The following is an 8177-nucleotide window of genomic DNA, read 5'->3' on the forward strand; positions in this document are numbered from 1 at the left end:
GGCACTTGCACTACTAATAGCACCCATCCCTTGTGAAAAATGGTGAATTCCCCATAGTCTAGTATGCCGATGATACCCTCCTCATTCTTCAGGCTGATGCGCGTTAATTGTTCTTCCTGAAAGCATTACTCAATAGCTTTGAGACTGCTTTGGGCCTCAGGGTCAACTACAACAAGTCACAGATCCTACCAATTAATGTCAGCCATGATAGAATGCAGCATCTTGCCAATACGTTTGGCTGTCAGGTTGGATCACTGTCGTTCACATATTTAGGGATACCAATGGGCACCACCAAATCATGCATTGAGGACCTTATACCAATCATGGACCGGGTTGAGAGAAGATTGTCAGCAAGCTCCATGTGGCTCTCTTATTCAGGTAGACTGCAGATGGTTAATTCAGCTATTACACCGATAGTCACCTACACTCTTGTTACTATCAAGGTTCCAAAGGGCTTCATTGACAACATAGACAGGGCTCGTAAACAATGTCTCTAGAGGGGAAATGATGACACCACGCGACGAGGCAACCTTGTGGCGTGGCCGGCTGTCATGAAGCCTAAGGACAAGGGTGGTTTGAATGTGATCAACCTACGTTTGCAAAATGATGCTCTCCCCTTGAAACAGCTCCACAAGTTTTATAACAAAGTGGATGTTCCATGGGTGAAGCTTGTTTGGAATAAGTATTATGTTGGCAAAGTGCCCCATGAATGCAGAGAAATGGGTTCTTTTTGGTGGCGTGACGTCGTGCGTCTCAACACCATCTACAGAGGTGTTGCACACTGCACATTGGGAGACGGCTCAATAGTTTATTTCTGGGATGATCTATGGTCAGACTCGATCATGTCTGCTCAATATCCAAGACTCCAGTCGTATGCCAGGAACAAGTCTATCTCGGTACAGGAATTAATGATGCATGAAGACCTTGATGACATTTTTGTGCTTCCACTATCAACCCAGGCTTATGAGGAGATGATGGATCTACAGAATCACCTTATCACCCTAGAATATGATGATAGCACCACAGATTTCTGGACAATGCTATGGGGACCCCAATATTCATCATGGCGGTTCTACAATCATGTCTTCGGTGGCATGGCTTCGACTCCTTACTTCAAGGTACTCTGGAAATCTCGGTGCACACCTCGTGTGAAGTTTTTTGCGTGGCTAGTGTTGATGAACCGACTAAATACGAAGATGATGTTAAGAAGAAGGCACCTGAACATACAAGATGATGTACTATGTGTTATGTGCAACCAAGGTGCTGATGAAGATATTGATCATCTTTTCTTTACGCGCCCGTTTGTGGGTCAGTGTTGGACCTCAATTAATTTCTCCTGGGACGTCTCCCTGCCACTAGCTGAAAGAGTGATGAAGGCCAATGAGGTGCATGCTTTGGATTTCTTCGTCGAAGCATCCCTAATTGCAGCATGGGAGCTCTGGAAACTTAGAAACGATAAGATTTTTCAGCGTTGAGACCCAACTCCTTCTCTATGGCATGTAAATTTCAAGCATCAATATAATTTGCAATCTGTTAGACTCAGGGAGAACCTTAGGTCTTCCTTTTGCTTTTGGCTAGATGCTTTCAGTTAAAACAGGTTTGTAATCTTGCCTGTTGCTTAATCTACTGTGGGGATCTCCCCCACAGTCCTTTGTTTCAAAAAAAAAGCACCACTCGATAAGGAGTTACGCTCTTACATAAGATTTCTATTCTCCATGCAAACTTGTTTTCATAGCTTCATGGTAGCCTTTTCCAATTACTACTTCATATAAAAAGTAATTATTTTATCGAGGATTTTTACATGGGCGTGAAAAATAAAATCTAGGTTATAAGAGTTTTATGGGCTATGCCATACGCCATTAAGTGAATCAAGGGGCATTTGGAATTGTAGTATATACTGACAAAGGGTTTCCTATACTGTCATCATCAATTCGAGGTATGAAAAAAAGGCCTTGTGATTTCATTTGTAGATTTAATTTTAATTTGGCTTGTGCGGATAGTATTTATTGCAGTGATTATGAACATTTCACAGTTGTAACATGATTTTCGTTGATATGCTGCATTTTTCACAGGATGCAGTTTCTGAGAGTAATTTTCTCCAATAATGCTTATGGATGCTGTTGGGATGAATGAATGTGCCATCGGAACATGGCCTCAGCATACAAGTTTTTACTCACGATGCTGCTTGAATGGAGTTCAGTCTCATAGAGTTCAACGCTAGGTGCTGAAGTCCTATAGCAATTGTGTATGATTATTCTAAATTTCTTTGAGGGAATGTATAGCTCCTTGTCTTATGTGAAATAATTAAAAATGGAGTAAACTATCGATACATTTGCCTTACTATTGTTTGAGCTAGAAAAAATTTAAGGCTTACTGCATCACATGCTTATTAGTGCACTTTTGCATTATTGGAATAGCATAAATTATCATGACTATGTTATTTTCACGAACTTTGCTTTTTGAATTAAATATCATTTTAATGGCGGTATTTAATTTTATAGTATTGTTATCTTATCGTGCAATCTTTGTGTTTTTAGTATAAAAGTTTAGCTGTTCCGTACCAACGCACGGGCCACTTCCCGTCAGTTTGTATGATTTTGTCCATCTATCAGCTACAGCAAAGATATTTTATTTAGTGTTGGTCTTGCGTGTACTTTTTCTTTGATGAATGGAATGCTAATATGTTGCTCTTCTTAGAAAATATCCTGTAACAATAACATCAAAAATGCACTTCTGATTCTGCTAGGCCTAGATGTACTCACGTGCATTTAGTATTTTCCTGGGTGTATTTTCTTTGTTAATGTAGTAAAAAATGATGGAATGTCATGTTAGAATTGCTTGGATTATTCCTGAGTTCGATTTGGATTAGTCATGTGCAAGGGTACTGAATTGGATTATTCGTAAGTCATGTTTATATTACATATGTGTCCACAACTCCTGAAAATGCAGGTGTCTTGCCTGTGAGGCAGCAGAATGAGCTCTTGCTTCCTTTCCTACCAGCCATCCCTAAACTACCATCAAGTAATATTAGTTTGCATCCGAAAGAACCCAACCCCTCCCTCACCCACTCATGTTGGTATTGCATTAGTACTAAAAAAGGTAAAAATGCTGTGATCATTGATTTAATCCTGGCTCCAACTGATATAGGAGATTTGTCTTCGTCCAATTACATTGATTCAATCTCCTTTTTTTTTTTGTTTAGGCCACCAACAGGAATTCTTCTGCCACTTTAAAGCCAGGACTCGGCAGCCACAAACATGAGTGCTAACGTGAACTTTCAGTGAAGGGTGCTGTACTTGAGCATTTTCCTTTAGCTTATTAGTGTAGCATTTTAACCTTTGGTGTGAAACAATGGTATTCTAGCAGATAATTAATTCTTCTGATTTGTTGGAGGTAAATTTATTTCATGCTAAGTTTAGAATTTTTTGTTTGTTCCATGAATGATCACTTAGATGTATGGGTGAATTTGAGCATTGATGATATAATGGCAACTTAGAATTTTGAAACTCCCGTAGCAACGCGTGGGCAAATGCTATTTACATATATACTCGAACATGTGTATAAGATGATACGGTGGAACTTATTTGTGGATTTATTGGCGCACGAAAGAAATAGATATCGAAGATTTCTTCTTGCCGATATAAAACACTATCTTAGCCGCATCATGGAAAAGGTCTATACAGTAGAGTTTGTGAGCTTGCGACGCCGCGATTTCCTTGGCTATGCTAATTTTACGAACTTTGCTTTTTGGATTAAATGTCACTTTAACGTCGGTATTTAATTTCACGGTATTGTTATCTTATCGTGTGATCTGTGTGTTTTAGTACACAAGTTTAGTTGTCCCATAGCAACGCACGGGCATGCTACCTACTATATATTAAAAACTATATATATCTTGAAAAACTAAAATATTTTATAACTTGGAATGGATAGAGTATAAACTAAAAGAAAAAAATGATTATCCAAATACTGAGACTACCAAAAATAGCTAAGAAAAATCATGATCCAAATCACGCTAAAAGGAACTGGCCTACTGGGTCAACCACACCCGAAAAGGAGAGGATGATGACACGTTGGTGAGATACGTTGATTCTATCCCTTTTTAATTTTAGGGGATCATTCAAAATCTCATGTTTTTTTTTTGGTTGAGAGATATATATTAATCCAGTTTCATGAACCACGCATTCTTCTACATGAAAAGTAACCAAGAAGCAAAAAGTTTGTTCTGTCTGTACCATCACCAATTCAGCACCACTGCAAGCCCCGCGTGGGCCGCGGCTGCTGCGTTCAGCTTAGCATTTTAGACGGTGCTTGTTTGTTCTAAATGTAGGTCGTTTGAGGATCAAGCCGGTCAAACTTCTCTAACATGGCCCATTCATAACTAAATAACTTTTTAGCCTCCGAGTTGTAGGATTACTAATATTTTTTTAATCCTAAATTATAAAACTGGATACACTATCTGACTGGTTTTAAAGGTGGTTTTTATTTTCTAAAATGAATAAAATTAGGTCCAATCTCTAAAAAATCATAATTAATTTATTTTGAATAAAAATACAAAACTAGTATTATTTTTTCTATAAATATTATCTACCTGTTTATGACCAATGTATAGTTATTCAAAACTGTTTTATTCCTATTCATATTGCTTTATTTCTTGTAGGCATGCTCTTTATTCATTTATTAAAAATAATATCCAACAAACTATAAATAGAGCACCAACATATAGATAATATTTTTGAAGAAAACAATTACTACTTTTATTTTTTTTTGATTTATTAGTTATGATTTTTAGAGATCAAACTAGATTTTTATTATTTTTAGAAAAATAGAAAACCCCATTGAAAACACACTGGAGAACCAAATTTATCTAATCTTGACAGTCGGAGGGTGTCCACTATCCGGTTTCATAGTTTAAGGTTGAAAATCAAACAAACGTGCAACTTAGAGGTTGAAAAATGCTTTTTTGCCTCTGTCAACTAATAGATCCGTAGCATATGGACATATGGTGGTTGTTAATTTGTTACCAGCTTTGTGATGTAAAATATCTTTTCATAATACAAAACTTTGATAAGTGAAAACAACGAGTTAAAGACCACTAAATGATTTGCATTTGAAATAAGGGGAAGTAGCTTATCACATCCTCAAATAAACAAACACACCTCTCACTTTCTATTGTAGCGACATTTGACAAATTGACAGCGTAATCCAACAAATTGTCAGTGTATCTAACTTATGGCAAGCTACTTACTATCCACCATTTACGAGGTGGAAACAAAAATGGAAGTGCTTCCTTCCTTCCTGGATTTGACTTGGCGCCATGTGGAGCGGACTCTAAGCGCGCCGTTTGGATCCCTCCTCTAAACTTTAGACATATAAACTTTGGAGCTAAAATAGGTGATCTAAAGCTAACTCTAAAACTTTAACCCATGTCACGTTAAAGCTTTAGATCTTAAAACTAAGTGTAAGTGCTCTAAAGTTTTTAGAGCTCTAATGTTTATAGGAGGGCATATAAGAGTATCTCTAAGAGACTTTTTATATCTCCTAATTTACATGAATAGAGATTTTAGTAAAAAAAAACCTTTGATATTAAATATAGATGATATCCTCTGTTCTGGATTTCTCGCTAGCCAAAGATGAAAAGCGAGGATGGCAGTGTAGACTGCGCACAAGATAAGCAATCTATTGGAGAATACAAAGATATGAATCTTTACTAAAGTTTAAGCATACAATAATTAGTCCACTATAAAAAATTTCACCATAATTAGACCTTAGAAACTTCAAGCTATGAATTAATTACAGAAAAACATAGATCTAAGCTATAGCAAAAAAAAAATTATACTAAAACATATCATATTATATGTTCACTATGTAGATCTACTTATATGGAGTCCAATAAAATTGGATTTCCTATTTTATGATTTTTTTTTGTGATTTACTATGATTTTTTAAAGATTCAGCTTAAATAAATAAAAAAGAAAAGACAAACCCGCCTTTGAAAAATGCTATAGCCGGTTAGGGAGGTCAAACGAACGATTTTAAAAGTTCAGGTAGGTGGTTTACCCGGTTTTAGAATACTGGTTGGAAAAAACAAACTTTTCTAAAAAAATTGAAAGAGGTAATGTAGATTTTTTTCCTGGTAGAAAAAGAACTTTAGAATGACTCGGTCAAACCCTAAAGAAGACAACATGCCAACCTGTGAATTCTCCAATCTCCAGGTCCCAAGCACGTGACCACTGATAAGTAGGGATAAAAACGGTACGGATATTTTACTATCGTATTCGAAACCAAATTTATTTAGAGGGGTTGAGATCTGTCCGTATCTGAGTTTGGATATCCAACATCCGATACTGTATCCGTATTCGAATACTCAAATCGCATATTTATGATGTCGATATCCAATCGTATCCTATCCAACATAGTTGACACTATCCATATTCAAATCCAAATTCGGACAGAAATATGAAAACAAATGTAATATCGGTGCTAATCAGTCCTCTCGGCTCGGTAGTTGCTTCAGGCCCACCGCCGACCAACCAACAAAAAAAAAAGACCCGGAGCCTACCCCACTAGTACAGAGTACAACCGCCGCCGCCGCTCCGTGCCAGGGCGGACCGTCCCCCATCCCCAGCGTGAGCGAGCTGCGAGCTGCATTTCCCAGCGAATCGGAGGCGTGAGGTTTGGATCGCACGGCCGGCGACGACCATGTCGAGCCGGGCGCCCCCCGCTTGGTTGAAGAAGCTGAAGCGGATCATTGGACGGCGTCTCCGCTCGGGAAGTCTCGACGCCGAGGCCGCGCGCCAACTCTGCGACGAGGTTCTCCCATCGATCCAAAGGCGTTCCCCACCGCCGGCCGTTTCAGCAGCCGCGCGCCGGTGGAGGGCCTACCACCGTCCTTCCTGGGAGCTGGAGCAGTTCATCGGACAGTGTATAGCTCGGGAGTCCTCGGCCCCGAGGACGCACTCGATCTGTTCGACGAGTTGCTTCCCCAAGCGAGGCCCCGCTTAGTTTACGCCCTCACCCAGCTCCTCACCACCGTCGCTCGCGCCCCGGTCTCCACCATGCGCGACGGTCCTGCGCTCGCCGTGTCCCTGTTCAACCGCATGGCCCGAGCGGGCGCCAAAAAGGTGGCTCCAGACATAGCGACCTACGCCGTCGTCATCAGCTGCTGCTGCGTTGCAGGTGGCTTGAGCCTCGCCTTCACCGCATTCGGCCAAATCATTAAGACGGGACTGAGGCCAGATGCCATGACTTCACGCCCTTGCTCAGGACCCTCTGTGCTGAGAAGAGGACGACTGATGCAATGAATATTGTGCTCCAAAGGATGCCAGAGCTGTGCTGCACCCCCAATGTCTTCTCCTACAACACTCTTCTCAAGGGGCTTTGTGATGAGAAGATGTGTGGAGAGGCTGTCGAGCTGATCCACATGATGGTCAAGGATGCAGATGACTGCCGACCTGATGTGGTGTCTTATACCACCGTAATCCATGGCTTCTTTAAAGAGGGCAAGGTGGGGAAAGCTTACACCCTGTTTCGTGAAATGCTTGATCTAGGAATCCCACCAAATGTTGTGACTTGCAACTCAATCATCGATGGCCTATGCAAGGTTCAAGCAATGGACAAGGCCGAGGAGGTCCTTCGACAGATGTTTGACAAACATATTATGCCTAACTGCACTACATATAACAGTCTGATCCACGGATACCTCTCTTTGGGGCAACTAAAGAGGCAGTCAGGATTCTCAAAGAAATGTCCAGAGATGGGGCAACAACCAGATGTTGTTACTTATAGTATGCTGATAGACCGTCTTTGTAAATCTGGAGGGTGTGCAGAAGCTAGAAAAGGGGTGTACCCAGTGCAGAGAGCTCCCGCTCTGTGCGGGGTCTGGGGAAGGGTGTCAGTGGCAAGCCTTACCCTCGCCTGTGCAATGCGAGGAGACCGCGGCTCGAACCCGGGACCTTTCGGTCACAGGCGGTAAGACTCTACCGCTTGCACCAGGTCTGGGGAAGGGTGTGCAAAAGCTAGAGAGATTTTTAATTCTATGATCCAGAATGGTGAAAACCCCAATGTCGCCACCTTTGGAAGTCTGCTCTATGGGTATGCAACCAAAGGAAATCTTGTTGAAATGAAAAAGCTCATAGATTTGATGGTGCGAAACAGTATCCAACCTAACCATCATA

At 40.7% G+C, this 8177-nt stretch overlaps 1 pseudogene; it reads left to right on the forward strand.

The window, feature by feature from the left end:
- The first annotated feature begins 6591 nt into the window (after positions 1–6591).
- On the forward strand, positions 6592–8123 carry LOC136551306 (protein Rf1, mitochondrial-like; annotated as a pseudogene).
- The last annotated feature ends 54 nt before the right edge of the window (positions 8124–8177 follow it).

This window comes from Miscanthus floridulus, chromosome 4 (assembly GCF_019320115.1).
Source record: "Miscanthus floridulus cultivar M001 chromosome 4, ASM1932011v1, whole genome shotgun sequence".
NCBI lineage: Eukaryota > Viridiplantae > Streptophyta > Magnoliopsida > Poales > Poaceae > Miscanthus > Miscanthus floridulus.